The sequence below is a fragment of the Cornus florida genome, unplaced genomic scaffold (genome assembly GCF_030987335.1).
Source record: "Cornus florida cultivar Cherokee Brave unplaced genomic scaffold, ASM3098733v1 CherokeeBrave_3.0.0_Hap2_Chr11, whole genome shotgun sequence".
Lineage (NCBI taxonomy): Eukaryota > Viridiplantae > Streptophyta > Magnoliopsida > Cornales > Cornaceae > Cornus > Cornus florida.
The window spans coordinates 37,565,063-37,586,390 of NW_026775581.1; the positions used below are offsets into that span (position 1 = coordinate 37,565,063).

The following is a 21,328-nucleotide window of genomic DNA, read 5'->3' on the forward strand; positions in this document are numbered from 1 at the left end:
CATACACCAACCACCGGAACCATTACACCCTACTGTGACGTTATGGCCGTTCGATGCATGGGGATTAGATGTGGTTGGTCCTTTAGAAAAGTCTTCAAAAGGCCACTTGTATGTCTTGGCTGCAACTGATTATTTTTCAAAATGGGCGGAAGCTGCACCCTATAAACATGTGAAAAAGGAAACAATGGTTGACTTCATCAAGTCCAACATTATTTATCGATATGGTGTCCTTCGATACATCCTCACTGATAACGGGACGAATTTTAAAAACAGTTGGGTAACTGACCTTTGTGAGAAATTTGGATTCAAACAACGTAAATCCTCCATGTACAATGCCCCTGTAAATGGTCTCGCAGAAGCATTCAATAAGACTCTATGTGAGCTATTAAAGAAAGTCGTCAACCAAACAAAGCGAGATTGGCATGAGCGAATGGAAGAAGCATTATGGGCATACCGCACTACGCATCGGACACCTACTCAAGCAACTCCATATTCTCTGGTCTATGGCGTAGAAGCAGTTCTTCCATTGGAACAACAAATCCCATCATTAAGGATAGCCATACAAGAAGGTCTTACAAGTGAAGAAAATGCCATCTTACGTCTTCAAGAACTGGAAGCATTGGATGGAAAGAGATTAGAAACTCAACAACAGCTACAGTGTTATCAAGGTCGACTTTCTAAAGCATTCAATAAGAGAGTTCGACCTCGGTCATTTCAAGTTCGAGACTTAGTATTAGCTGTTCGTAAACCGATTGTCATAAATCGCAAGGGAAATAAATTTGTATCCAAATGGAATGAACCGTATGTTTTTCACGAAGTTTATACTAACGGCGCATATCTCATTATTGATGAAGACGGAGTAAGAGTGGGGCCCATTAATGGCAAATTCCTGAAGCGCTACTACCCATGAAGGCAATGCTCCTGATCGTAGAGCTTAAACTGCACTATGCTCCTGGCCTACATGAGTTAAAACTGTGATTGAATATATATATATATATATATATATATATATATATATATATATAATAACAGTTACCTGTATAGGTTGTGAACTGCTAGGTACCCTAGTAAAAAATTGATCAAGAGAAGTGGCAACACATTCCTGTACTGAATCAAGTCTCACTTTGTCGGTGACAAGCTTCCAGTTACGATCCTCATCATAAGCTTTCACATCCTCATCTAACTCCATTGACAACTGACGATGGCGACGGTTATTGATTAGTGGTGGGACATCTTCTGCTGTTTGGTGATGTCTACTAGATCCTCCAACAACGTCACAATCATTATGAGATTTGATGGTTAACTTTGGCACTGGCTTAGATGGGAGATTTGACTTCAGCCCCTTAATTAAAACCTTCCTGATTTTAGTTGGTTTCTCTGGTGGGGAAATCGTGCGTTTAGATTGCTTTGAGGTAGTTTCTTTCTATGTAAGTGGATCAATATATACGCTGGATCACCATTTGGCATATGCTCTGGTAACTGAGGATTTTTGGTGGCTGAAGGTTGAAGGAAGCAACGCATCACAACCAGAAGAATAATGAACGGATGAGTTCCAATGCTTTAAAAATTCCTCTAAGGTGCAAGTACGAAAGTCATTTTTTAATTTTCCAGGAATATCTTGATGGTACCCAAATTGTCTGCTAAATCTGTGTGGACTATACGGCTCAATGATAAGACGGTCATTTTGGCGCAATGTCAAATAACATGATCGAAGATTGATTAGGGTGTCAAAGTCAGCCTTTATCATCTCGCCATTATCTACAATAAGTCGTTCTTTTGAAGATCTTTTAGCCATTCGAGTTAAGTTTATTCCTTTACATGATCTGAATAAATTTTGGGCTTCAAAATGGTCAAAGTATCTTACTCCTCCTTCGCCTGCATATAATGTCATTCTAGGCCAATAGTTGGTATTAGGAATGGTGAAATTAGTTCTGAAATATTCAGTCAACCATCCGAATACATAGTGAATAGGAAATATCGCAGAGCAGCTTCCAGGATCTGGTGAGGAAACAATCTCGTTCAAGCCTCTGTAAATACTGGCCAGAACCGAGATGGAAAGACAAATGTTGCAGCCATCTGCTAACATGCTTGCGACCTTGAAAGTCCCAGGACGAATTATGTTGCCAGGGTGTGCAGGTAAGGCAAATTTGCAGAGCCAACATGCTAATAAAGCAGCTAGATAAGTGGTGTCTCTCAATGTTTCATCTACACCAAGGTTGATAAATACTTCTTTCTCTTTGGTGGACATCGACCGGACAGGAGGGATCACACCAGACGGATTTTGAGTCTTCATAGGGCGGTGAACTTTATTTTTTGTTGATTTCTTTGAATGTTTGGCATGTCTTGATGCACCTTTAAACCAGAAATTAATCCAGTCAGATATCTTCACATTCTGATCTCTTTTATACTTCTTGGAAAGTCTGTGGAAGGCCAAAAATAGGTGTTGACAACTCAAAGGGATAGAATTTTTGTTGTTGCCAGCTCTTGATAGTTCATCTGCACAAGGAATAACTTCATCATAAATTGTTCCTTGGTGAGGGAAACCACCTAGCATATATAGATCTCGAAGAGAAATTGATAGCTCGCCAATAGAACAATGAAGTGTATTAGTGGCTGGGCACCAACATTCAAGGAATGCTTTGAATACATCTTCATGACGATCATAGGAAAATAGGGAGGCGAATAAAGCACCATATAGTTGTTGTTTTGATAGAAATTCGTGGAAACGCACCAAGACATCTTCTAACCACTCCCAATATAGTTCGGTGTATAGCAATTCAGCAGGAAGTTTATAGGGAATACTCCATGATATTTCCTTCGCCTGAACATTAAAACCCAATAGTGAAAACTGGTTTGCTTCAACAACTCTCTCATGAAGTGAAGAATTTAGTATCAAGGCTTTAGAGACAATAGATTCTTCATTAATCTGATCAGGACCAAAGTCGGTGAGTTCGCATGTGGCCGTGCATGTCCAATGAGATGAACAATGTTTATTGTTAGAATCAGGCACTTGAATAGCATTGCGACCAAAAAGTGAGTCATATACACTTAATGTCGTTCCTTGGACTCGTTGACTATTTGTGCTCTCTAAGATAGTCAGCTTTTGCTTTGCGAAACACTTGAACACTACCATGATGGATAACAAAGCTCAAATCGGTATTGTCTAGAAGGAGGATTCAATTTCTGCTACGGTTGACACAAATCAAGTTGTTATACCCAATCAAGCTCTGCAAAGAAAAAAAAAAAAAAAAAATGTTCTCTAGCGTGCGTGGAGTGAAAAAAATAAAAATAAAAAAAATAAAGTTCTCCAGCATGCGTGGAGAGAGAGAGAAAAAAAAAAAAAAAAAATGTTCTCCTGCATGTGTGGAGAGAGAAAAAATAAAATAAAAATAAAAAAAATAACTCCTACATGCGTGGAGAGGGGAAAAAAAAAAAAAAAAAAAAAAAATTGTTCTCCTACATGCCTAGAGAGAGGGAAAAAAAAAAAAAAAAAAAGCTCCAGCCAGCGTGGAGAAAAAAAAAAAAAAGAAAAAGAAAAAGAAAAAGAAAAGAAGAAGAAACACACGTACCAATTATTTGTGATATGACAAGTCTTCAGAGATTTTTGGAATTAATATCAAACCCTACAATATTGAGGGTATATATAGGCAACAAGATACCTCCAAGTTGTATTGGGATTTGGACAATTCAATTTAGATAGGAAAGTACAATTAAGATGGAAAAAAAAAAAAAGAAAAAAAAAAAAGAAACTTCAAGTCCCACTTGGAAAAAGAGACAAGTCTTGTCAAAATTGGGACTTGAAGTGGGGGCAATTTGTAGACACTAAAATTTAGTGGGCTTTGGTTTTAACGAATGGACCCATTAAATATAGGCCTAATGTTTAAATAAATTATTTAATTTACCAAGCTTGGTCCACTTAAATTATTTAATTAGCCCAGCCCAGATAATTAAATGAAACGATAATTATTCCTAAATAAAATATATTTTGAATAATTATCTTTGAGGATAATTATCACAATATAACCGGCCCCGCCTAGTTATAGTTTTATCCTTATCAGGAGATGACACGTGCCATCATCCTATTAATCCAAGAAGTCTATAAATAGAGGCTTGGAGGAAGAAAAAAGGGGGAGAGGATTCAGAATTCAAAAGTGTACAAATTCAGACACAAATTCAGAATTCAGAAGTTCAGAGACTCAGAAATCCAGAGACTCAGAATTCAGACACAAATTCAGAATCGAAACCCAAAAGCGAAGAACATCAAGCACATCCAACAACGTGCCGTTCTTCATCAAATTCCACAGTGATTCGAACAAGCTCGTGCAACCCTTGGATCCAACCAACCAAAAACAAGGAGATCGAATCAAAGGACCATTCTTTTTTTGTAAAAGATATTACAAAGGACTGTACTCCACATTCATAAATTAATAAAATTCTATTTTGCTCCATATTTTGTTTCTATTGCAGACTTACAAAATTTGTGTGTACAGTCGTAACATAGTGCATGTATTGAAGCATGTTTTAAAACCATAAAACAACCCATATAATTCTCATATACAACATTATCCTATTGGTTATAACAATTGTGGGATAAAATGTATAACTAACACGTTATATACTATATGATATAATATAACCAACGACTAATCACTACCATAGTGTCCAAATATCACGTTACACATTATATAAATATTCAGGATTATTCAACCAACACCTAACCAATACAACATTATCCTATTGGTTATAAAAATAATGGGATAAAATATATAATATATACTGTACAATATAATTTAACCAATACGTAACCAATGCAACGTTGTCTAAATAGCCAATACCTATTTAAAGTGGTAAAATAATTTGAACAAATAACATTTATATAAATATCCAGGATTATTCAACCAACACCTAACCAATACAACATTATCCTATTGGTTATAATAATTATGGGATAAAATATATAACTAACACGTTATATACTGTACGATATAATTTAACCAATACGTAACCAATGCAACGTTGTCTAAACAGCTGATACCCATTTAAACTGGTAAAATAATTTAAACACAATTAAATTCAAACAACAAAAATAGCCCTCCATGAACAGGGAGTTTCGGTCGACCGATACCCTTCATTCGGCCGACCGAAATAGCCGAACTAGTCGACCGATACATCCCCATCAGTCAACCGAAACCTGTTGTCTGCTACTTCTTTCACTTCGGTTTCAGACCTACAACTTCTCCGTTCCGGTCCTAAAACATGGTTTCCAAATTCCAAATGATTACGATGACATAATATGATTTACTTACACAAGCCCCAACAATTTAATTCAAGTTTCATGCCTTTTAATCTAAGAATTAATCATGTAAAAGTGTACATATACAAGAATATGAAAACATATGGTCAAGTTCATAACGCATCAATTCTAGTTCGATTAATTGTGTGATTTAGTCCCTAAAATTCAGCATGTGATGGAGAGACTATAGATTCAAAGGAGAAGAAAAGACTTGCCTTATGATTTTTGGATTGAAAATCAATTACACAACACTCTGAAATTCTCTGGTTATCTTCCTCAACTCTGGCAACCTTTAAGCTACCTTCATTCCTCAACTCTGGCAACCATTATGTTATTATTAAATATTATAATATAATTATTTATATTAATTTTTAAATTGTTTATATGTGAGAAAAATTTTAGCCATGAATATAGAGGGTTACTTCCAAAATATATATAGTAACACTTTGCAAGAAACTAACTTTCCTCAAAATTTTCACTTTCCTTCTAACTAAACTCTTAAAAATTTAAAAAATTTCCTTTTTATTTATTTTTTTCGTGCTGCTTCCATCTAATCAAACACACCCTAAAATGTTCATAATTAGACGTATCATTTTAATGTTAAATTACCAAAATTGAAATCACCAGAAATTATATAGTAATCACCAAAAAATATATAGTAAAAAAAGATGGAGATATATCTTACATAGCCCTGTTAGTTATGCATAATTTAAGGTTGTTGAACTTAGACTACAATTTCGATTTGGTTAGGTAGAAATAACAAGAAAAAAAAATGATAAAAATAAAAAAGGAAAAAGAAATGAAACGAAATGAAATGAAAATTGAAAAGAAAAGAAAAGTGAATTAAAAGAAAATTAATTTTCAAGCATACATTTTATTTGTACTTGCCTAAATTGCTTTGTAATATTATTTCTCTCATGAAATCCCTACAACTACGTGGATGTAATTAGATTTTAGGTGTATCACTTTATGTTCTTATTCTTTATTCTCGTGATTGTTCTCACTTCTCAACAATGTCCAAGTATGTTTTTTTTTTTTTTTTTTAAAAAAATGTCTAAGTATTATTTTTTCTATTTTTCCTATTATTTTATTATTTATTATTTTTGTAATAAAAAAATATTTTTTATTATAAGATTTTGAGCACGTGCATTGCATCTTCAGTTTTTCAAATGTGTATCTGTGTGTGTGTGTGTATATATACACACGCATACAATAATGTTCAATTGCTCCGGTAAACAAGAAAAAAATATACTTACTTTCAATTAAACACGTGTTCAGAAATTTACTACCTAATTAGTACCACATGAAAACTTTTTTTTTTTAAAAAAAAAAAAAAAGTGAAAGAAGAGTATAACAAGAAAAACTTTATTTTTGTTTTTTTGTTTACTAATTTTATTTTTCTCTATCAATTAAACACCACAAAGTGAAGGAAGAGTAATGTTTGGCCTATCTGTTTGATGAGTCGAAGCTATCACAGCCATTAATGATAGCATGACTCTATTTGAATATAGAAACTTTATTCGAAACTACAAATTAATGTTCTGATATTGATTATGGAAAGAATGGTTTATTGTTGGGGACCTCCTTTTGGTCCATTGCCATGCCATCTCGTGAAGTAGGCCACAATTTCTAAACTACATCATTTTCCACAAGTTAAGCTCAAGCCAGTCCACGATATAGGGTAAATTTTCTATAAATCCATTGAAGTCTCTCTATCCTTTGACGCATAAGCATAATGTTGGGCCCTACCAAAATGAGAAGTTTAACGTATGGTAGTTATCTGGAAAAGTTGTCCACTTTAAAAATCATCTAAATTATTATCTAACTAACACACCCATAGATAAAAATTGCCTATCATGTTCCATATATACAAAAAATATATATATAAATAGTACCCATATTAAGATTATCGTCCATCTTCCGCGAGGAAAACGTTTAATTTTTGTGTATCATTTCGTACTTTTATTGACATGCATCAAATTTAATGGATTAATTGAACAGATGAAAATCTTGATTTAATAGACAATTGAAATAGAAATGCACGAAGTCAAATAACTAGCCTAGGATTCGAAATTGATCCACCAAGCAAGAAACAAACCCCATCATTCTGAATTTTGTAGTCACTAATACAAAGATTAAAGGATTATTTGATCAAACATATATCTTGATTCATCAACTGCCCCAGTGAAATTTTTTGTAGAGGTTTAGTTAGTGAATATTTGCAAGCAAGAAACTCCTGAGAGACGCGTAGCATAGTTAGACGAGACTTTGGTTCAGAACGCAAACAAGAAAATGTCAAGGTAGCAGCCAGAACAACATCATGTGCAATCATTCCACGCTCTGGAGCTGGGAGGCGCGCATCTAACACGTCATTTAGCATTATATTTTGAGTAGATGCTGATGCAAATGATTGGAGAAGTTCTCCTGGATGCCTTCCTATGAGTGTTTCTAGCGCTACAACCCCAAAGCTATAAACATCACACTTTTCATTCACTTCCATGGTGTAGGCAAGTTCTATGCAAACAATAAAGATAATTAATCAATTGTTAGAATATTGTTCATGGATCAGAGTTTTTGGATTTATAGTTTTTGGAAAGAAAACTATAATAAAGATAATTAATCAATTGTTCTTGGTGTAGCCAAGTTCTATGCAAATAATAAAGATAATTAATCAATTGTTAGAATATTGTTCATGGATCAGAGTTTTTGGATTTGTAGTTTTTGGAAAGAAAATCAATTGTTAGAATATTGTTCATGGATCAGAGTTTTTGGAAAAAAAAAAAAAAAAAAAAAATGTTGAAATTGCATATAGAGAATAATTCAAGAATTGCATAGGAAGAATAGTTCACCTGGGGTAATATATCCAAAAGTGCCTGCAAGTACAGTTTGGTTTGATGAATTCGGATATAGCCTTCTAGCAGTGCCAAAATCAAATACAAATGCTTCCGATTTCGAGTCCAACAAGATGTTACTGCTTGATATGTCGCGATGAACAATTGGTGGATTGCAATCATGATGCATGTAAGACAAAGCATGTGCAATGCCTTTAATTCCACTGCTTCATCATCATATCTTAGGGCACAAAATAAGCTGCCTCTTTCCATGTATTCATAAATTAGGAACATGCAACGGTTGTGCAAACAGAATCCGTAAAGCTTGACTATGTTCCGATGCCTTATTTCTGTTAACATTTGCATCTCATTCTTAAAACTTTTGTCGAAGGTTGGTTCCTCGGCTTCCACCTTATGAAGTTTCTTCAATGCAACGACGTCACCACTCGGCAGTTGTGCCTTGTAAACACTACCATAACCACCTGTCCCTATGCAGTGTCTAATGTCGAAGTTGTCAGTTGCTTTAATTATATCTTCATACACAATGCCTCCATCACAATTCCACACTGAGAACAGATTTCCCTTCTTGATTGTCCTTTCTTCAAATTTTGTATCTTTTTTAACCTTTTTACAGCAGAAGAAAACAGTGCCAAGGATTAAGAAGGCAAGGGAAATGATGATGACAAGCAAAATGGTGCCCAAGTGCACGAATCTGTTTCTCTTTCTACAAGGAGGGAAACCTTCGACTGAACCACATAAACCTTTATTTCCCCTTAATTTTAATTCCTGGAATGAGTTGCTTCGAAATTGAAAACTTTGTGGGATTTCTCCCTCCAAATCATTGTATGACAAGTCAATGGACTGCCAATTATAGCTAAAAAAAATGGGAATAGTGCCGGAGAGATGATTGTGAGAGAGATCCAAATGATCTAGATTTTTCAAATTCCCTATCTCTGTTGGTATGGTTCCATTTAACAAATTTTTGGAAAGGTCTAGAGAGTAAAGCCAGTGACCAAGAGATGAAGGGATCTCACCGGTGATATGATTGGAAAAAGTGTTAAGGATGGATAGCTGGGTGATCTTACCAATGGAAGGAGGCAGCCTACCTGTAAGATTATTGAAAGAAAGTTGGAGAGAGGTAAGCTTCCACATCCTTCCAATTTCTGTGGGGATAGAGCCGCTGATAGAATTGTGAGAAATGTCAAGCTCGAGTAGTTGGGTGAGATTAGCCATGGAAAGAGGCAGCATCCCTGTAAGCTCATTGTAAGAAAGTTGAAGGTATTTGAGTTTCGACAACCTTCCGATTTCATATGGGATGTTTCCATTGAGGCCACAGTAGCTGAGATCGAGACTTAGTAAGTTTGGAAAAGAAGACATATTCAATTTCTCCAGCTCTCCCCCCACGTAGTACCGGTGTATCCCTATCCCAATGACATTTCCAAGCTCATTGCAAGATATTCCCGACCAGTCGCAGTGACTTGTGGAATTGTCAACTGGAATTCTAGTGTTCCACCAACCAGTGCGGAGAAGAGCCTCTACCTCCTCCGTTGATAATGAAGGGATTTCACCGGTGAAGTTGTTACCAGTAAGATTTAGATGAACAAGACGAGTCAAATTAGCAATGGTAGGTGGGACGGAACCATCAAAATGATTTGAATTAAGGTATATATATTGTAGCCTGGTGAGATTAGCAATATATGAAAAAATGGGACCAGTGAAATTGTTATAACTTAGGTCCAAGTACTTTAGATTTTCAAGATTCCTTAGTGTGATACCCTTCGGATCCGAGACACGGGTTGATCAGGCCCAGGCCCAAACCCGAGGGAATATCAAACAATTAAAGTATTTTAAAGCGAACACAGATGACAAAATGAAACAAAAGTGATGGAATAAAACTGAAAGTAACATTAATTATAAAATCCTCCATGTATAACTGAAAATTGAAAATCCAATCCTCCAAAACTTCAAGGTTACAACTTGGGAATCCACTGATGGACCCCTAACCAAAAGTTCAACTGAAACTGCAAACTGAAACTAGATAATGCTAGAAATATCGAGAGAAGTCCTACGTAATCAGATGAAGGTGAGACTGTCCTCTACAAGCACGATTAAGCTCTAAAGCTGGAACCGTCCTGTACCTGAAAAGAATAATAAAGGAGTGGGTCAGACCCACGAGCAAGTTCTAATCTAACTGCAATCCATACAGTGACCCGATACGCAGATACACCGTAGACACCTCACAATATCTATCCAGTCCATACATATAAATATATCCACACTAAGGGACATTCACTAGTCTATAATAGGGGTCTCAACCTGAATAGAAGGCAACATGCGAATACGCACCCAAAGGTGGGCATGAGTACCTAGACCTAACAGGGTACACCTCAATCTATTATAACCAGCTACGCATCCACTGCATATACGCACCCTAACCAACGAGTCTGAGACTCAAGCTCAACTCGTGGTACCATAACCATATATATAAAGTCCGTCCGAATCCAGGGTATGCAGTTCAACTATTTATTAAACTATCATACAATTAACCAACTAGTTAGTCATTCAACTTATTCAGTTGATATGACTTAACTACCATCCGTTAATCCAGGAAGTCATCCAACTTGTTTACAGCTGATCTGACTTAGTCACAATTAGGATTCGATATCTTTCAATCCATTCCCTTAATCCATTAGGTTAGGTTTATGCATTTTGAGCTAAACCGTCCCTAGTATGTCACCGTCCCATACCGGTACATACCATCCTCCATATCCATGTAAATTACCACATATATAACAGTTCAATAATTTACAGACCAAAAACTATCATCCAAACAATTGCAGAAAAATATTTAAAGCTTCAGCAATTTAAATCCAAGCATTTAACCATATAGTTGCAGGAGACGATTTAACAAATCAACAACTAACATCCAGAGCATGCATAGACCAAATTTAATATGTCAGGGACTCCATCATGCATGTGAATCGGTTAAATAATCCCACTATTAACCAATAAATTGCTAAAACAATTCAGAAGATTGTTTAAATATTTCAGCAGTTTAAATCCAAGCATTAACCACATAGTTGCAGTAAACAATTTAATAATTCAGCAACTAGCCTCCTAAGCATGCATAGATAAAAATTAATAATTAAATGACCTTATCATGTACTTGAATGCATTCTAAAACAAGTTTCATAAACACATTATGTTCCATCAAATTGCTGAATATTAACTCAACAATTTATTCAACTTCCATTTGTTAAGTGCCTTAATTTTTACACTGTTTGTCCCGACAACTTAGAATTAAACTTTACTCAATTTAGGGTCTTAATAACACTCAAAATTCATTCCTTGATCCCTCTGTAAAGTTCCAGATTCATTCAAACAGTCTCCATGCTTCCAACAGTGAACATAGTATGTAGAAAATTAAAAAAACCGTAAAATAAAATCAAATTAACAAGGGAGCCTGCTCCAGAATTTGGAGCAGGCTCTTTTCCAGCCTAGAGCCGGCTCTAGGACTCCCTAGAGCCGGCTCCACTTTGTTGTGGGAGCCGGCTCCCACTTCCATGGAGCCGGCTCTCACTTCCTCTGAGAGCCTTCGTCCCCTGTGCGTGTTTCAGCTCTTGTGCTCCTTCTCCGGCTTATTCCTAACCCTCTGTTAGTCTCTAAACTAAACTTAGGACTCGTAATTTAGTCTAGAAGCATTCCCCAAGATTGTTTACAATAGTTTTGAAAGCAATTACAGAGTTTAATCAGGCCATTTAAACTAGCGTTGTTGAAGAACGGCACTGAAACTAAATTACAATATCAGTTTTATCCCAACCCCTCTGTTCTTCCTCCAATTTTAAATTTGAAGTCTTAAATTACATCTAGTATCCAATCAGACCTCGGTTGATTTCAGTAAGATTCAAAATAAAAATTAAAACAGTGGGACGTTATGCCAAAACAAAGTCAAGAAAACATACGCGCTATAATTATTTTGTAAATAAATTTTGCACAGATAAAACGATCAAGCAAATCATATATCAAACATGCATGGTTCAGTTTAAGGCCAATTAATCTCCTAGAGACTGTCTAGGTGCACAGAACACAAGCCAAAGGGAAGGAGAAAGAGAAGAACTTGCCTGTGATTTCAATTATGAAATCCCTGTGTCGTCTCTAAGTTTTCCTGCAATTCTGAACGCCGCCAAGCTTCCTATAACTCAGTCTCTAATCCTTACTCAACCTCCTTGGTCCTCTCTGTACACTTCCTCTTAAGCCTCACTCAGTTTTCCCCACAACTGCTCTCTGTTTCCCTCAACTTCTCTCTTTACTGTATACGGGAATATGGTGAATAGGGTTTTAGAAACCCTCGGCAGACGTATACCCATATATTTATAGAGTTATACCAAAACCCTACATTAATTAGAGCCCTAACTACATCCTAACCGGCCCATAGAACTTAATTAAATCCTGTGTCGGCTAAAGAAACTAAACTCTCAATTTTGAAAAATCGTTAATTAAAATACTTCCTAAATTACTTCCTAAATTAAAACCTTTAATAATCAATTAAATAAATAGAATGCAATTTAAACAAATAAATAGATACCAATTACATACACGAATAATCAATTAAATAAATAGAATGCAATTTAAACAAAGAAATAGATACCAATTAAATACACGTCACACAGGTAAACAATTAAATAAAAGAATTAAACCAAATAATCATGCAAAAATACAATAAAAATAATAAATAAATGCCGAGACTATCCTTTTAAAATTAGGGGTATTACACTTAGTTCTGGGGGGATAGAGTCGCTGATAGAATTGTGAGAAATGTCAAGCTGGAGTAGTTGGGTGAGATTAGCCATGGAAAGAGGCAGCATACCTGTAAGATCATTGCCTGGAAGTCGAAGGTATTTGAGTTTTGACAACCTTCCGATTTCATGCGAGATGCTTCCATTGAGCCTACAGTAAGTGGGATGGAGACTTAGTAAGTTTGGAAAGGAAGACATGTTCAATTTCTCCAGCTCTCCCACCAGGTAATACGGAGAAAGGTCTATCCCAATGACATTTCCAAACTTATTGCAAGATATTCCATCCCACTCACAGTGACTTGTGGAATTGTGAACTGATGGAATAATAGTGTTCCCCCACCAACCAGTGCGGAGAAGAGCCTGTGCCTCCTCTGTTGATGATGAAGATTTTGATATAATAGGTGGTGCGTTTAAGATAACATTAGTTGCTATCCAAACTACTACAACTGTACAATAATATTTGAAGGAAACCATGCTTATTTTTCACAAATGGATCAATAGATGGATGCATTTGGTGGTTGTATATAGAATATATATATATGTATATTACAAAAGGCTAGGATCAAAGCTGAGGAGACTTGTAATTAAGGTCAAGCCTAGACACTTCTACGAAGCTTCATGCTAAACTTCGTGGGTGTGTCATCACCAATTATTCAAAGTTTTTGACTATTCTTTCTTTGCTGGTAGTGGTAATATAGGTAGTGTAACGACCCAAAAGGATACCAAAATAATAATAAAAATTTATAAAAATTTCGGCATGACCTCCGCAGAAAATGTCTCTAAACAACCTGTTGAAATACAAAAAAAATAAATACAATGGCCTCACTGGGCCTTAAATCTAACATATCCTGTCCCAACACAATATACATATATTATATCACATCTCCAAAGTGACTACATACATACAAAATCCCATTCCTCCATCTCATCCAACAAGGAACATACTTTGGTTACATCAAGTTACAGTCCAAAAAGCGTAGTTAGAATTTAAAAGTCCATGGCTTACAACATTATACTAATTAAACTAAAGTTTTACGAGTTAGTTAATATTACATTTACAAAATATTAGAGAGTTTTAATACAAAAGATAGCAAAAAAAAAAAAAAAAATAGGTCTCCGTGCTCGTCTAAAATCGTGGTGGATCGTCGTCCGCCACCTCTTTTCTATGTCCTGAAAAATGTTAGAAATAATGGGGTGAGCATAAGCTCAGTAGGAAGTGTCTAAGACACACTTCTTATATCTCCGTGAATCAATACAATGAATAGATAAAAAGTGAAAGGGATCATGCTATAAGGAAACACACACTCTCAAATACAATAATAAGTATGTAACAAATACCACCCAATCACAAGTTAACCACAATGTCATGAAGTGTAATATGCAAATGTTACTCCCCATTTTCTGAAACATTTTCGTTTCAACTTCCAAAACCGTTAGTGTAATCCGACCCAAGGCACCTCCAAGGCGTCACGAATGGAGGGTTGACTAACTATCCACGACCACAAGGCACCTCCGAGGCGTCGCATCCGGCCTAGTTAGCTCAACCATGATCCCTTCTAGACTACACTAACACCACGGACCACTAGGCGCCTCCTAGGCGTTCGGTTTTCGCAAACTTCTTTAAAATAATATTTTTCCCAAAAATAATTTCGTTTGTTCAAAATATATATATATATATATATATATATATATATATATATATATATATATATTCTTTCTCTTTCCCAATGAATGCATGAATGTGCATGTTTCGATTTATCAATTCAACCATAGGCTCTCACACATTTCATTTATATCATTATCATAATTTAATAGAAATTTCTAAGCAATCATTTCTTTTATTTATTTATTGACCATAGCATCATTTTCTTTCAAAGCAATAAATAAAAAAAAAAAAATACATAATCTTAGGACATACAATATGTCAACACCAAACATGCTCAATCACCGTAATAAATATAGTCATATATATGAATTCAAATAACACATGGAACACATTTAGCATTTTAATTAAACATACTTTAATCACAAACTAGATAATCAAAATTAGTATGCATAGGATCAAATTTAAGGGGAAAAGTTCACAAAAAAAACTAAGAAATTGTATATTAGAACACCCCTACCTCAATGGAAGTGAAAACTCCCAAAATCCCCAAATCCAAGCCCAAGAACCCTAGAATTTTGAACTCCCTAGAGTGCAGCAAGTGATGATTGGCTCCTATCAAATTGAAGGCCTTGACAAGCTCTCCGACTTTGCTTCACAAGGTTCTACCAAATTTCAAAGGGATAGAGCTAGATCAAAGCTTGAAATTGCAAAAAAAAAAAAAAAAAAAAAGGAGAAACTGCCGAGAGAGAGGGTCTGGACGCAGAGAGAGAGAGAGAGCAGAATAAAAGGCTACACAATGACTCTTAAGTCATTGACTTAAAACTCATGCGGGCCCCACAAGTAAATAAATAAATATTTATTTAACTTATATATATAAACACTACATTCTCCCCAACTTTAAAAGATTTTGTCCCCGAAATTAGGCCATACCTGAGGGAGAAAACAACTCTGGATACTTGGAGCGAATCTCCTGTTCGAGCTCCCAAGTAGCCTCCTCAACTCCATGATGCTTCCAAAGAACCTTTACCAACGATATCGTCTTTTTCCTCAACACCTTCTGTTGTGTGTCAAGAATCTGCACTGGTCCCTCTTCGTAGGAAACATCCTCATCAATGTCCATATCAACCCAACTCAAAATATGAGACGGATCTGGCTCATACTTCCATAGCATCGACACATAAAAGACATTATGAACCCTGTCCATCTGTGGTGGCAATGCTAATCTGTAGGCAACCTCTCCTACGCGGTCCAAAATCTCAAAAGGTCCAATAAATCGTGGCGACAACTTGCCACTCTTCCCGAACCTCATCAACCCCTTCTTTGGAGAAACCCGAAGAAAAACATGGTCTCCCACCTCAAAGGATAGCGGTCGTCTCCGCCTATCTGCATAACTCTTCTGTCGGCTCTGAGCTGTAAGCAATCTCTGTCTGATCAGCTTAATCTTCTCGGTAGTCTCGAGTACAATGTAGGGTCCTAAGGCGGTTGTCTCGCCCACCTCAGTCCAACAGACAGGAGACCTACAAGGTCTACCATACAACGCCTCAAATGGAGCCATCTGAATACTCGCCTGATAACTATTGTTGTAGGCAAACTCAATAAGTGGAAGGTGATCCTCCCAACTACCACCCAAGTCAAGTACACAGGCTCGAAGCATATCCTCTAAGATCTGGATGGTACGCTCCGACTGGCCATCCGTCTGTGGATGAAATGCAGTACTAAGGTGCAACGTTGAGCCAAACGCTGCTTGAAGTCCTTCCCAGAACTTCGAGGTGAACTTAGCATCCCTATCCGACACAATAGCCACTGGAACTTCGTGCAATCTCACAATCTCTTTCACATAAAGTACACCGAGTGTCTCTGCATCATCTGTTGCCTTAATAGGCAAGAAGTGAGCCGTCTTAGTCAATCTATCGATAATAACCCATACGGATTCATTTCACCTCCGTGGCCTAGGAAGACCTGCCACAAAATCCATTGCAATCTCCTCCCATTTCCACTGCGCTACCGGCAACGGCTGCAATAAACCAGCTGGTCTCTGGTGCTCGGCCTTCACCTGCTGACAAGTAAGGCACTTAGCTACAAACTGTGCAACATCATTCTTCATTCCATTCCACCAATACTGACATCTCAAATTGTGATACATTTTGGTACCACCCGGATGAACTGCAAAGCGGGAAGTATGAAACTCCCGTAAGACGTCCTCGCGACAAACTGTAGGAACAACCAACAAACCCCTAAACCGTAGACCTCCATCTACATGTAAGGTCCAATCCTTCACGATCTCGCCACTGGAGATCAAAGTGTAAATGGCATCCAAATCTGAATCTTGTCTCTGTGACTCAATCACCCATCTAACAAGAGTGGGTTGAGCCACGAGACTAAACAAGAATGCTGACTCACTACCATCATCATCATCATCAAAACAATACAATCCCATTTCAGCCAAATTTTCCAGCATTTTCCATTTTCGAATGGCTAAACTAGCCAAAGTCCCACGAGATTTCCGGCTTAAAGCATCAGCTACCACATTTGCCTTACCAGGATGATACTGCAATTCAAAGTTATAGTCTTCTAAGAATTCAACCCATCGCCTCTGTCTGTTGTTCAAGTCCTTTTGGGAGAAAAGGTACTTGAGACTCTTGTGGTCCGAGAACACCTCAAATCTCTCACCATACAAATAGGGTCTCCAACAGTTCAAAGCAAATACAACTGCCGCTAACTCTAAGTCATGAGTAAGGTAGTTAAGCTCATGAGTCTTCAACTGTCGAGACCCATAAGCCACTACTCTATCATCTTGCATCAGTACACAACCCAAACCATCATGTGAGGTGTCACAATAGATCACATAACCCAAGCCACGCTCAGGTATCACCAACACCAGAGCCGTAGTCAACCTTGTTTTCAACTCTTGAAAGGATGACTCACAGGCCTCATTCCATGCAAACTTGATCCCTTTCCTAGTCAATCTGGTCATAGGAGCTGCCAAACGGGAAAAATCCTTCACAAATCTCCGATAATAACCCGCTAGGCCAAGGAAACTCCGGATCTCAAAGACATTCTTGGGTTGCTCCCAACTCAAAACTGCCTCTATTTTTGAAGGATCTACTGAAACCCCACCTTCCGAGACAACATGTCCTAAAAATTTCACCTCTTGTAGCCAAAACTCACACTTTTCATACTTGGCGTACAAACGGTGCTCCCGTAGAATCTGCAGCACTATACCCAAATGGACCTCGTGCTTTTCCTGAGTCCGTGAATACACAAGAATATCATCTACAAAAACTACCACAAACTGATCCAAGTAATCGTGGAAGACACGGTTCATTAAATCCATGAATGCCGCCGGCGCATTGGTTAAACCAAAAGGCATAACAAGAAACTCGTAATGTCCATACCGCGTACAAAACGCGGTCTTTGGAATATCCTCCTCTCTAACCCGTAACTGATAATAGCCTGACCTCAAGTCAATCTTCGAAAAACAACTGGCTCCCCTCAACTGATTAAATAAATCATCTATCCTTGGTAAAGGATACTTGTTCTTGATGGTGGCATGATTCAACTTTTGGTAATCAATGCACAACCTCAAAGAACCATCTTTTTTTTTAGCGAACAAGACCGGTGCACCCCACGGTGACACACTCGGTCGAATAAAGCCTTTCATCCTCAAATCATTAAGTTGTTTCTTCAATTCTTCTAATTCAATTGGTGCCATACGATACGGTGCCATAGAGATTGGTGCGGTACCAGGCATCAAATCAATAGCAAATTCCACCTCTCGGTGTGGAGGCAACTCAGTCAAGTCCTCCGGAAACACATCCAGAAAATCATGCACAACTGCTGGATAATCAACCCCATAAAACTCAACGTCATCATCGGTGAAAAGACTAGCCAAGAAGAATGTCTGCCGATCTCGACCCCTAACACCATAAAATGAATGAGTGAGAGGATCACACCGATCTCCCACAAAACAGAAACAATCCCCATTCGGGGTACACACTGAAACTCTGCCCCTGAAACAATCAATGATAGCTCTGAAGGATGACAACCAGTCCATCCCAAGAATGACATCAAATCCCATCATCTCGAGAAGGATGAGATCGAACTCAAGAACACGTCCGGCAATTGTGATGGAACAACTCCTACAAACTCTACTAAGAGCAACTGAACCCCCGATAGGCGTGTCAACACAAAGCGGTCTGTCTAACTGACTGACCTCTAAACCCAATGCCCGTGCAAATGATGAAGCAATGAATGAATAAGAAGCACCAGAATCAAACAATACACGAGCCCAAGAATGGGACACAAGAAACATACCCCTAACAACTGAAGAACTGGATGGTGATTCGGCTGGAGTGAGTGCAAACATGCGACCCTGGGTCCTCTGCCCCTAGGAACTGCCTGCCTGATAGCCAGACTGCTGAGTAGGTGCACTCGAGGAAACTCCCCTACCAGATCGAGAACTCTGGGCTGACATAGCTGGCTGAGACGGCTGAGGTGGTGGTGGTGGTCGAAACCCTGACTGAACTGTGGCAGACTGCATCTGCCTCTGCTGTGAACCTCCACCTCTGCCCAAACCACTGCCCCGCTGTGGACAATCTTTCACCCTATGGCCCTGCTGGCCACACCCGAAACATCCACCAGACGCCACCTGAATCTGAGTACACTGGGACTTGTGATGCCCTGGCTGCCCACACTTGAAACAAATCATCCGAGCTACCTGTGTCTGAGTGCATTGGGACTTGTAATGTCCCAACTGCTCGCATCTGAAACAAGTAACATTCGGTCTAGAAGACCCCATGGACACTGAAGCTGTGGGTGCATATCTAACTGGCTGCTGTCCCCTGAACCCAAACTGCTCATGCTTCTGCTTCTTACTTGATTGACCTTCGAAGAAAGTACTCATACCCCTGTTGTGCTTGTAGGACTCCCTGATAGCCTTGTTGTCCTTACTCTCAGCCTCAACCACTAAAGCCTTTCGCACTGCTTTTGCATACTCTGTCGGTTCTGAAGCAGCTATAATTGGCCTAATGGTAAGATCAAGGCCATCAACAAATTTCTCTATCTTTCCTTCTTCATCATTAGCAATTCCCGGTGCAAACCTCAAAAGTGATGTAAACTTGTTTTCATACTCTGCAACTGTCATACTTCCTTACTTTAACCCATCAAACTCCTTCTTTAGTTCCCTCCGCTTAGGCGCTGGAAAGTACTTCTCATAATACAACTTCTTGAATGTAGCATATGTCATAGTATCCAGATTATGGGTGTGAGAAACGGTCTTCCACCAAATCTCAGCATCGTCCACAAAATTGTAAGTCGCCAATGTGATCTTCAACTTGTACGTTGCCAAATTCATGGCATTAATATGCTTCTCCACCCTATCCAGGAAACTGTCCGCAACAAGCGAATCTGGACCACCCTCAAATAAGGTTGGTATCAACTTCACGAACCTGGCAATGTGAGAAAGAGTATCATCTAGCTCATTTGCCTTCGGAGGTGGTGGTAGTGGTGGAGCCAGTGGTGACACAAACTGTGACAATGACGCACCTGTCGGTCAATATGCATCAAAAATAGCCTCTTGAATGGCTAACCTAATTTGTTCCCTATTCATCTAAAAAGGTGGATCAACAGTCCCCCTCGCTTGTCCCCCTCTTGGTGGGACCAAATTACGCAACAAGATATCTTCCTCAACTTGCTCCTAATCCCTTTCCACAGATTGGAGCTAGAACTTTCCCCGGGATCCCTTCGTGTTGCCATGACGCTATAAGAAAAAGGAAATAGATCAAAAACGATGACACTAAAATACGCACGAGAACGAAGTCCTTACACGAATGACTTGACAAGAATGGAAACACATAAGCACCTTTCATAGTCCCAGAATACCCAACTAATGATAAACATGATCATGTTAATCATATACAACAACATTAAGCACTTAGCACGTAGTCATATAAGCAGTTAAACAAATAATCATGTAATTCAAATAATTAAGCACCTTAACACATAAGCATATAAACATGCCATCACGTAAACAATTAAGCAAGTAAACAAATAACTCAACTCCCTATGCAATCCTAGGTAGGCCTCTACCCGTCATCCTAATGGTATTCGAACCATTGCTCTGATACCAAATTTGTAACGACCCAAAAGAATACCAAAATAATAATAAAAATCTATAAAAATTTCGGCATGACCTCCGCAGAAAATGTCTCTAAACAACCTGTTGAATTACAAAAAAAATAAATACAATGGCCTCACTGGGCCTTAAATCTAACATATCCTGTCCCAACGCAATATACAAATATTATATCACATCTCCAAAGTGATTACATACATACAAAATCCCATTCCTCCATCTCATCCAACAAGGAACATACTTTGGTTACATCAAGTTACAGTCCAAAAAGCGTAGTTAGAATTTAAAAGTCCATGGCTTACAACATTATACTAATTAAACTAAAGTTTTACGAGTTAGTTAATATTACATTTACAAAATATTAGAGAGTTTTAATACAAAAGATAGTAAAAAAAAAAAAATAGGTCTCCGTGCTCGTCTAAAATCGTGGTGGATCGTCGTCCGCCACCTCTTTTCTATGTCCTGAAAAATGTTAGAAATAATGGGGTGAGCATAAGCTCAGTAGGAAGTGTCTAAGACACACTTCTTATATCCCCGTGAATCCATACAATGAATAGATAAAAAGTGAAAGGGATCATGCTATAAGGAAACACACACTCTCAAATACAATAATAAGTATGTAACAAATACCACCCAATCACAAGTTAACCACAATGTCATGAAGTGTAA

At 37.8% G+C, this 21,328-nt stretch overlaps 1 pseudogene; it reads right to left on the bottom strand.

Annotated features, from left to right (window-relative positions):
* Window positions 1-7,433: 7,433 nt before the first annotated feature.
* Window positions 7,434-13,394, bottom strand: LOC132280975 (probable leucine-rich repeat receptor-like protein kinase At1g35710; annotated as a pseudogene).
* Between the last annotated feature and the right edge of the window lie 7,934 nt (window positions 13,395-21,328).